Raw genomic sequence first — 11,789 nt, forward strand, 5'->3', positions numbered from 1 at the left:
TGAATTTTACTGGCCAACGATTGTATATAAGAGTCTGGAGATATATTATTTATAAAAATATACTTTTGTTTTTAAATTAAAAAGTTTTTAAATTTTTGTTTTTAAAATAATTACCAAATTAAAGATTTTTACCATTTTTTTAATTTTAAATAAATTGTTGGAGAACGGATTTTAAAATCCCTAAATCCCCTTTTCTTCTCCCCCAATTGAACTCTCTTCCTCATCTCCTTCTCTCTCGAAGCTGCCAACATCGTCGCTCCGTCGTCCGTCGTCCAAGCTCGCTGTTGCTCCATTCCCTATCCCCTCCCCCCCCCCCTCGAAATACACTACAACAAATATCATATACGATAGCATCGAAAAAACGTTATCATAGACTTTCTATAGCGTTTTTGAGATGCGATAGTAGGCGATGTTATTAAAAGTCTGAGACTTTCCATAGCTTTTTTTCATGCTATGATCAACGTTCAATTCTAATTACATATTTTAAATGTTATAAATTCTTTACATAGCATTAATGAAAACGCTATTATAAACTTTATATAGCTTTTAAAAGACGTTTTATAGCTTGTCATGTACGCTATAGTTGATATTCCATAGCATTTTATATAGCATCGTTTTTACGATATTATAAAGATTTCATAACGTTTTTTCAAACGATGCAGTAGCCGATGTTATGGAAAGTTTCTGACTTTTATAGCGTTTTTTTGTAATTATGCTAAACGCTATTAAATATTACATAATTATGTTATTATTAATTTTTAATAGCTGTCATAAAGTGGTGTGACAAAATTTTTTTAACTTTGCAAAAATACTATAGAAATGCTTTCATAGCATTTTTTTTATTTACATTTGCAGCATAATATTCACATTCCCAAAAAGGAACCTAATTTGAGATATTTTTCATAATTAAGCATAAAGGGAACCTAATTTCATATTCTGAAAAGTACATAAATACAAAATCTTCAAATTTCAAGAACGTACGCATCATAAAAAGTTCATATATTAAGTCTAGATCCCAAACTATATATGAAGCTAAATAAAATACATGAATGTAGCTCAGACATTTATTCTGAAAAACTGAATAGATAATTAGAAACATGACCCAAAAAGTACTGCAAATGAGTGCCAAATATCCCCACCTAAAAAAAAACAAAACACAAATATGTAAGATCAAACTTTAGTTTTGCTTCCACATAAACTAAACGAAATTAAACTCAAATAAAAATTTACTTACATATTTATATTTTTACTTTATCAGCAGGCCAAGCAATCGTAGTACCTAGAGCATTATCAATAACCATCATATCAGATGTGGGCCTCCATAAATACGAATTTGGTTTTTTCACTGTATCAACCCACACTCGTACAACATTTGGACCGAGAGGGATGTGATGCACAAGTACTGATGGATCATTGGAAGACCATCTTCCTTCAGCAATTACTTTTCCAGAACCAATCCAGTCGAGCAACATGCACTTTCGTGGAGCATTATCATTGATGGTAACACTCTAATTTCACCAATAAAGGAAATCTCAAAGAGTAATAAATTTATGTACTAGTTCAATACAAACTTACATATAATACTAAACATACCGGTGGAGAACTTAAGTTTGCTGGTGGAACATGTGCTGACGTCGGTACATTTCCAGTATGATTGGAATTTTGTTCGCTTGACTTGGCCTATATGTACAAAGTATAGAAATGATGGAGTCTGAAAGAATCATTTAAAATACCAAACACTAAGTAACTTTACCTTATCTGCTAGTAGGGAAGATACCAAATACTTCAACTCAGTCATTTCTGATGTCATTCGGTCGCATTCTTCTGGAAAAAAAGTAATAGTATTATCCTTTTGACTCATAGACAAAAACTTTGATTTTGTCACTCCATGTCCATATCCTCTTACATAACCATGATCATGACCCAATACTTTACCGATTGCATCATCTACCACATTAGTGTTAGTACTCATACCTTCATGACTCGTATTCTGATCCAAACGCTCCTAACATTACGTTTCAAAACATCCACAAGATTAAAGATATTAAATAGCTTTCAAAGACTACCATGGATAAACTAACACACTCAATAATACATATCAATTCTATATCTACAAAACCACACAATGAACAAACTCACGAGAAGAAAACAAACTCAATGATAGTCTGGGGGGGGGGGGGGGGGGGGGGGGGGGGGGCCATAATAAAAACATCTAGATACACTAAACTTCAAACATATAATTGAGATGAACTCCATATTCAGAAAAGTCATTCACAACTAATGATACCAACAAACTCAACATAACCACAATAAGACAACAACATCTAGATGCAATAAACTTAAACTAATGATACCAACAAACTCAACATAACCATAAGAAGACAACAAACTCAAGACTACCACTAATAGTGAACTCCACAAAGAAGAACAGTCATACACAAAGATAGCATAATAATAGTCTATGGAGGGGGGGGGGAGGAGGTCATAATAAAAACATCTAGATGCAATAAACTTAAAACACCTAATTGAGATGAACTACATATTCACAATGACAGTTCATTTGAGGGAGGGTAATCATAAGACATGGATACACTATTACATACTATGGTCTCAGCAGGGTAATCATAAGACATGGATACACTATTACATACTATGGTCTCAGCAACTTCTGAGTCAACGGGCTGTCCATCCTTTCTCATGTGTGCTTTTGTCCACACTATTACCCACGTAACCTTATTTGGAGTAGAAGAGATATTTCTCTACATGTATAAATAATTAAAAGTTATTTAGTTATGTCATATGTAATACTAATTATCAAAATTATGTATCTAATACCATCTCTTCTGCCAGTCGAGCATATCCTTTATGACTACAAGTGTGTGGTAGCTGTTTTTTCTTTATCTCCTTTAATTTTTCACTCTTTGCCTAATAATGATGTTTAAAGTGTTAATACATACCTACATGTGAATAAGAAACAAAGAAACAATATGTTTTCATACCAAGAATTTAGCACTTGTCTTCTCCTTCACAAAATCCATCCAATCATCCATTGAAGAAATATTGTCTGGCTTTAGTTTAGCCAACTTCTCATTAGTTGAAGCAGTTTGAATTTGACTTACCAATTGAGATTTGCTTTCCCTCCATAGCCCACTTATCTTCTCAAAAAAATATTTCTTCTGCCAAGCTTCATGAATATTATATCGTGCCTAAATAATATAGTTATGCAAAAAGTATACTTCATTATAGTAGTAAAATAATTCAATATTAATTGCAAAATAATATAAATAATTTCTTCGATATTGAATGCGTAAATATTTAATACAATACCTGAATAGAATGCCATAATTCGTTCTTCTGCCTTGTTGATTGCTTCTTCCATGTTTCAAGATTCATTGGCACTACCTCTCAAACAAGTGAACCCAAAAATGAAGCCAACCCAACAGATGCATCACCAACAGGTTTGTCCAAACTTATTAAAAGATATGCTTAGCTTTGATTGTGGCTCAACTGCTATTGTTTTCATTTTGGTAGGTCTTCTTCTTCTTTTAGGTTCTAGTTCTTTGGTAGAAGGTTCAGACCCTTCTCCATTTTCCTCTGTCTCAATATGAACCTCCTTGATAGGTGTTAACCTACGAAGTGTTCCCCTTGTTCGAGTAGCAGGAGAATCTAGTACATTAGGTTGCCTTGTAGGGTTCTCGTGTAGCTCATTAGGATTGGGATGATCGACATGAGTTTCCCTTTCTTCATGTATGTGTGTGGGAGGAGTCATGGGTTGACTATCCGTACCATTTTCATGATTTGGGTTTTCAGAAACAAGTGGGATCTCACTTTCTCTCACTCCACTATACTCCCTAATATTTACGTCATCCACTATCTTTCTTTTAACACTCTTTGACGATGTCTGAATGGATGATGCATTGTCATCACAGTCGGTTAAGTCCATACTAAAGGACGTTGCAAATCTCCAAAAATTCTTTTCAGCGTTGCGCTCAGAACGTCGTGGTTCAACGACATATGGTCCTGTAGTTGACGACCTCTTCCATTTCTTGATAATGCCCTTCCTTTTTAGCAAGTCCTAAAGAAACAAAAAAGTAATATTTAGTATATACTAATTTCATAAATAGGAAAACGATTAAAGTTAACTTACCGGTGCATTTGTCTTCATGATGCCAAATTGTGAATTGTTGGGCCTACGAATTTTACCTGAAATAGAAAATACTAAATGACATAATAAGAGTTAAAACAACACACAAATAAATTATCATATTCATATTCACCTTTACAAAATACCTACAAACTTGCCAATATACAAAATGGTCACTAGTGTTATCAAAATATGACATATTAATCCTACATTTGTGCAAGTTTACAAAATGGTCACTAGTGTTATCATATACAAAATGGTCATTAGTCTTGCAAATTTACAAATATTGTGACATAACACTACATTTGTGCAAGTTTACAAAATGGTCACTAGTGTTATCAAATAAAGGTGCCTTTACAATCATCTCGTGTATAGTTGCATTCTTTAAAATCTACATCAGTTTCTTTGAGTGTAGCAAATTGTTGTCCTTCACCCACAAAACTTGTGTGTGCATTCTCATCATACTTGTCTAACTCACAAAACCCCCTAGGAGGTGCTTTTAATAAAACATACCAATTAGATATGGCATGTTCTCTGGCGTAAAATACTTGTTTCGCTTGTGATGCAAGAATAAACGGTTCTTTTTTTCAAATTGACTTTGACTTTGATGCAAGTTAACCAATGTAAATCCATCTTCGATTTTAATTCTATTATGGAGTTTTGCCCAATCACACTTAAATAGTGGGAGTCGATAGATATAATAACCTAGTAAGAGAATTTCTGTCAGAACTCCATAATACGTAACTAGATCAACAATCAGAACTCCATCTGTAGCACTTGATCTACATAACGTAGTCGCCTCAATAGAAACACCACTATTTTGAGTTGACCTTTAAATGCTCTTTATGTGAAACCGTTGCCCATTTATGATGTACCCTGAATAAGACATCGCACTCTTCCGTGGTCCATTGGCAAGCCACTTTAATAAATTTGAATGCATCGTGTTATCAGAATCTAACGAAATCTATTCCAATAAAAAATCACATATTTAGAATCACTAGTGATAACTACACTATCCGTGGAAGCGCATAGTATATTACCTTGTCTTTCAACCAAAGTGGAAATTCCATTGTGTGAACCTTCATTAGAAGATTGTTGTCAGCACTCAATCTTCTATTCGAACTCAACAACTTCGTTTTATGCATCCTTATATATATTGATGAACCACACATTAATATTTGTATTACATTCGCTCAATGCTAATGGGCAAATAAAATGCTCACTCTATATATGGTTCCACCATGGCTGAGTTGAACAACACTATTGATGAGCTATTTGGAGTACATCATCAGATAATATAATTTGGGATCCAGATGATATAGGACGGCCTTCAAGAATGACATCGTTGTTGAACTCCTCATTACGACATTCTCTGCTGTCAAGTTTCGTTGAATCTTTGACACAATTCTTATAAAAATGAATGCACTCATTAGCTAAATAACGCTCTGCAATGCATCCTTCTGGACGTGAATTATTCTTAACATACCTCTTCAACGTCTTCATGTATCTAAAAATATCACAATACATGTAAGATGCTCAAATTTCCAACTCATGGACACTTAAAGTTTAGAATGTGATAAATAACATACCTTTCAAAAGGATACATCCAACGAAATTGAACTGGCCCACATAATCTAACTTCACGTGCTAAATGAACGACCAAATGAATCATGTTGTCAAAGAACGAAGGAGGAAAAAACCTCTCCAAAAGGCATAATGCATGAATCACTTCTTTTTCAACCTCCAACATATTTTCTCTATCAATCATACGTTGGCAAATTTTATTGAAAAATGCACATAATCGTGTGATTGAGTGTCTTGCACCTTTTGGAAGCATTCCTTTAATTACAACAGGTAGAAGTTGTTGCATTAACACATGATAATCATGAGACTTCATTCCAGTTATCTTGCACTCTTTTAATGAAACACAATTTGAAATGTTTGAACTATATTCATCAGGTAACTTCAAGTCAAATAACCTCCTTAAAAATAATTGCTTTTCAGATCTTGACAATTTGTGTGGAGCCGGAGGAAGGTAAACTCGACTTCCACACTCTTCTAGGTGTAAGTCATGTCGTATATTCATATCTTGTAAATCTTTTCGAGCATTGAGGCCATCTTTCGACTTTCCACTAATATCTAACAATGTACTAACAATGCTCTCACATACATTCTTTTCAACATGCATTACGTCCAAATTATGGCGCAACACAAGTTCCTATATTGGTCGACAACAAATGAAGTTAGTAAACGATGTATGTCTTCAAGTTAGATCAAATATACAATGATAGTATAAAGATGCTTTTACCTTCCAATATGGTAGCTCGAAGAATATAGATCGTTTCTTCCACAATTCGTTTATCCCTTTATGTTTCTTTCGTTTTTTCTTCTCACACTTCCCCCAATGGTTGAAAAAATCTTTAAGTTCACCATAAATTGCATTTCTGTTCATGATTCTAAGAGCTTGCCGTTCTTCCAATCTGCCATTAAACCAGGACTTCTTCCTTCTATATGGATGAGACGAAGGTAAGAATCGTCTATGGCCCATAAAACATACTTTCTTGCTATTGTACAACCATTCAGCTTGTGTGTGCTTCCTACAAATAGGACATGCAGTTTTGCCTTTCGTTATGCACCCGACAAGATTTCCATAAGCTGGAAAATCATTTATAGTCCACATAAGAATGGCTCTTAGATTGAATTTTGATTTGCTTACTGCATCATAAACTTTAACTCCTTTCCATAACTTTTTCAAGTCATCAATTTATGGTTCCAAGTAAACATCAATGTTGTTACCAGGTTGCTTGGGACCAGGAATCAATAATGCCAGAATTATATTCTCCTTTGCCATACATAGTCATGGAGGTAGTTGTATGTCACAAGCATTACTGGCCAACAACTATATGTACTACTAATGCCAGAAAATGGGTTAACCTGGATAGGCCAAATCATAAGTTGCGTGAATCACTAGAAAAATCTGGCCATTTTACATCAACTGACTCCCATGACACACTATCAACTGGATGGTGCATCTTTCCATCATTGCTCTTATGATCTATATGCCACCGTACTAATTCAGCTACTTCATGAGTTCTGAACATTCGTCTAAGTCTTGGGATGAGAGGAAAATACCTTAGCACTTTAGCAGGAACACCTCATTTCATTCGCCTGGTGCATTTATCTACCATCCATCGAGAATGCGAACAAATTGGGCAACTATCCAAATCTTTGTTCTCCTTAGTAAATAAGCAACAGTCATTCCCACAGGCATGAATTTTTCTGTATCCTAAATAAAATACTTTTAAGAACTTCTTCACTTCATAGGTAGACTTGGGGATGATATTATCAGGGGGTAGAATGTCATGTAAGAGCTCTAAAAGACTTGTAAAACTCTTATCAGTCCAATCATTAGCACTCTTAATCTTATATAAGGATACGACAACTGACAATTTTGTATATTTCGTACACGATAGATACAATGGAGTGTTCGCATTAGAAAATTTTTTGGTGAAAGCCTTGTCTGTAGAAGGTCGAGGTTCATCTATTGGTTCGTCTCCTATGGGTGAAGCATTACTAAAAGTTTCACCATTAAATAAATACTGGCATCCAATTGAAGGCAATTTTTCACCATGATGATACCAAATCTTATAAGTCAAATCCATACCTTTAATAACCAAATGTTCATACACAGAATCAAAGGTTTGGTGATTCATGTTCCTACATAACTTGCAGGGACATAATATTTTGTCCACCCCATCCGACTTACTTTTCACTTGTTCGACAAAGTTTCATGCACCCCGCAAGTATTCATCCGTAGCTCTATAAATTAATAAATAAAACTCAACAAATTAATATAACCAATTTGTTCAAGCTATTACTAATTAATATTTGATATACTCATACATGTTCAAATGAATCCAATCTTTATCAAACATTCTTCCAGACAAAATTGCAACAAGGACAAAATAATACAAAAGAGTTCCAATATCTTAATTCACTTCATCACAGACACAAAATTCATAATCCAAACTTGCCATTCTAATTCATAATCCAACAATTTCATTACCTTCGCAAAATAATCATTCTTGACTCTATAAACAATTTGATGTCCCCAAAAATCAAATGCCTTGAATTTTGCTTTTCAATACTCAACTCCTCTGATGTTGGGTACTAGGTACAATGGTGCAGATCAATTAGCCTCTACAAACAAAATCAAACCAAAGCAAAGAAGTAAATAATTTTGAGTCTAGAAATAAAAGACAACAAAAAGTTTGGCATTAAGAAGGAAAATAATCCAAGGAAATCAGGTTAACCTGACAATTTAGAAACACATCAGTCCCATGTTATAAAAAGTATTATTTGTTGTAGTAATAATATCATGGAATAATCTTGAAAAAGAAGACAAAACCTAACCTTGATAATCGTCCTTCTTGGACACGATCCAGCGGCCTTCAAAACTCTTGTTGAAGGACTTGTAAAAGATCTGAACTCCACGAAAACAGAAAAGTTAGGACATGTAAATTATAGGTTCAGATGTAGAATATTCTCATTAGATCTTAATCTGTAGTAAGGAAATGAAGGCATAAAAAACTCAAACCAATAACACAAATCTCACTCTCTAGATTAAGTTTAAAAAATCAAACTCTCCTCTAAACCCATCTTCTTCAAATCTAACACTCCAGATTAAGGTAGAAATAGATAAATAATAAAGATAACAAAACACATAACTAGTAATTTAATACCAGAAAAATAAGCCACACAATACCATAGAGCATATCAGTAATTTTTTATTTTTTCCCTATCATGAGCACATGAATAGAATTCAAGGAAAGTACATAAATTGCATAACTCTCACAAAAATTCTAGAAACAATTTGCTATCTTAGCGACATTATCTAGATAATAATCTATATTTTACAAAAAAGCTCATAAATGTTTCATTGCATAAACAATCTAACCATCATCTCCTCATTCAGCCAATTACCTCGGTCTAAACATAATCTCTATCCAAATAGGACAACACAATAATAAACCATTATCGATGGGGAAAAAACACTCCCCTTTACTTGTCAAGATGTTTATCTTTGTTGAATTAGCAAAGAAAAATGACAAGGGAACAAATTATGTATACGAAAAATAATTCACAATGACCATTATTTTCTGAACGAAATTCTTGTCAAGTCTTCCCTCGTACCTCAAGTCCTTGAAAAAGGCATCCTTCCCTGTACAGAATCAGTTGGGAATATTGCAGACAAAGAAGGTAAATCAACACCAACTAGCAGAGCTACTTCCACCTCCTGTTTATGTGATCTATCTGCAATTTTTGGCCTAAAATGAAGCTTTTAGCGAACATATTGATTTGGAGATAATAGGAAGTGTCAAAGATGCCCAAGATTTTGCACACCATCAAGCAAATAAAAACTGGTACGTGGGTGTTTATTTGTTCTACGACCATTAGTTGAATAATTAGAGCATATCTAATAACGTATCCAAATCCTATGCCCGAATAATGAAGTATATAATAAGAGATCATGTTTAGCTAGCTAATCAATTAAATTCTACCTATGATAATTATTTATTGTTTAGATAGAGTTTAGGCAAAACACAAATTCTTTAAGATCACAAATGCAAGTCCAGGGGAAAACTCAAAGTCCTTTTTCATTTGGGACATACACATTCAACAAAAATTCAGGAAGTTGAGCATTTAATAGGCCTGTGAACGTTAAGTTTCATAGATAAAATCATTGATGCCAACGTAAAATATGTTATTAAATGCCAGACAACGCAAGTTCAGAAGCATGACCATATAAATTGCAAGTTACTTACAAAACGGAAGAAAATCACTACTGTTAATGCACAAACACCTCCAAGGAGAATATGAAGGCCACTACTCAACGGTTTTCTGCACAATAATGGAAACTTTTAATAGAATACAAATCAATAATATTTTTAGCACAATCAAACAAAAGAGATTGAGTCAAACCTTTAAAAATCTCACACTGAAAAAAGGGAAAAGAAAATGGAGACCTCAAGGAAACTACAGTGAACCTACTCTCCCTCCTAAACAAACCTAGGTTATTAACACTACGCTCGGTACTACTAAAGAAGAGAAGTTTAAAGGTATATGGGTTACACTAGCTCATCCTCTATTTTTTTAATAGTGTTATTCCCAATCGCAAGAGTAACAGTAACTAGCTGTTTTGTTTCAGCCCTCATTTTGCTTATGCCAATTTAAGAATCCTAAAGTCTCAGCCTCCTTTTTCTCAATGATTTGTCATCCTTAAGTCTTACATATATAACAAAATCCCTTTGTCTTCTTTTTGCCACAATCTCTTATTCTGATGGTGACCTATTTGTTGACTTTGGTAAAGAATCGATAATGTACGAGAACGCGTATTTATCTTAAAAGAAAGTCGCATTATTACAAATTCTTTCTACCTCTCTAAGAAATCTCTCAAAAATATTTTAAGAATGATGAATAAAAAACCACTACAACCCAAAACAACACCATTTAAGGGAACACAACACTCCAACCCATAAAAAAGCAAGCCAGTCACCACACATTTAGAGAAACCATCCACCGCTTGAAAATCATAAAAACACAAAAAAGAAAAATCAGCCACCAACTTGTCAAACACACACATATAATCTGGAAACCCAAATCAAAGAAACAAATCAAGATTGGGAAATAGAAAAGCGACAGAGGTCAAAATTAGTAGTAGAAGCAAAAATAATAGAGAAACGAACTCGAAGAGAACGAATACGAGCAATTTCTCTGAGACGCCCTGCACGACTCCTTCAACAGTTGTGAGGTGTATATTAGAGATTGAAACTTAAAAATGCAATATGTTTTTACACCAAAAGCGAAAAAATCCCTAAACTATAAATTGAAGAGTTTGGAACATTGGACATGGAACAAGGAGAGTGAAGCGACAAACAAAACAAGTAAAGTGAAGGGGGTGTGCGAACTTGGACAACTCGACGATGAACCTGTAGATACCTGTAGAAGCAGTGGCGGCGACGTGCGGATACCGAAGAACTTGACGGCAGCAGCGTGTTGATACTTGGAGATCCCGATGGCGTGGGCAAACAGCCGAACACGAAGAGGTGGATTGCTTTGCACTGAGAGAATGTTCGAATGAAGGATACGATACTTTTTCACGAGAGGGGAAAATGAGGGAAGAAAAAGGGGGTTTTGCTCTTCACATTGGTGACGCTACAAATTTCACGGGAGAATTGGAAAAAATTGGCCGCCTTTTTTTTTTAGTCTGTCCGCCTTTTTTTTTTTTTTTATTTCTACCATAGCTTATTTTTCAAAATGCTATCTCACAGAGCTATAAATAACTATATTTCTTGTAGTGATAGAACCTCCAAACCCAACTTACTCTATTCCAACTTTGAGGTACTTTTCTTACTCAATAATTTTTCCTCCTTTTTTTAAAGGTATTCAATCCATATAGTTTGGAGATGAAATTGAAAGATCTCTCTTCGATTAGATTGAAATTGTGACGATCCTTAATGACTGTTTATTAGGGTTTCTTCTATTGTTAAAAAGCGGCTTCTGTCCTATTTTTTTTTATATAAGAGCCTACAAACATGACTCTTTGTTTTGTATTTTGTCTCTTTTTTCTTCCTTGATTCATTGG

General features: G+C 34.2%; 1 long non-coding RNA gene and 2 pseudogenes across 2 annotated transcripts; all 3 read right to left on the reverse strand.

The window, feature by feature from the left end:
* Positions 1–984: 984 nt before the first annotated feature.
* Positions 985–6,995, reverse strand: LOC111021601 (uncharacterized; annotated as a pseudogene). Its single transcript, XR_015787188.1, has 15 exons — positions 6,941–6,995; positions 6,453–6,799; positions 5,734–6,362; positions 5,429–5,651; positions 5,020–5,108; positions 4,850–4,974; positions 4,148–4,203; positions 3,328–4,075; positions 3,000–3,206; positions 2,836–2,925; positions 2,604–2,759; positions 1,754–2,005; positions 1,594–1,680; positions 1,235–1,508; positions 985–1,139 (listed from the first exon to the last, which is right to left on the reverse strand). The product of XR_015787188.1 is annotated as an uncharacterized LOC111021601 (transcript).
* LOC148209124 (uncharacterized) lies at positions 6,825–8,227 on the reverse strand (annotated as a pseudogene).
* A 1,741-nt stretch (positions 8,228–9,968) lies between these two features.
* LOC148209125 (uncharacterized) lies at positions 9,969–11,436 on the reverse strand. Its single transcript, XR_015787182.1, has 2 exons — positions 11,144–11,436; positions 9,969–10,045 (listed from the first exon to the last, which is right to left on the reverse strand). It is a non-coding gene; the product is annotated as an uncharacterized LOC148209125 (long non-coding RNA).
* Between the last annotated feature and the right edge of the window lie 353 nt (positions 11,437–11,789).

The sequence above is a fragment of the Momordica charantia genome (assembly GCF_013281855.1).
Source record: "Momordica charantia cultivar OHB3-1 chromosome 9 unlocalized genomic scaffold, Mcharantia_2.0 BLBB01000009.1, whole genome shotgun sequence".
NCBI classification, from domain to species: Eukaryota; Viridiplantae; Streptophyta; class Magnoliopsida; order Cucurbitales; family Cucurbitaceae; genus Momordica; species Momordica charantia.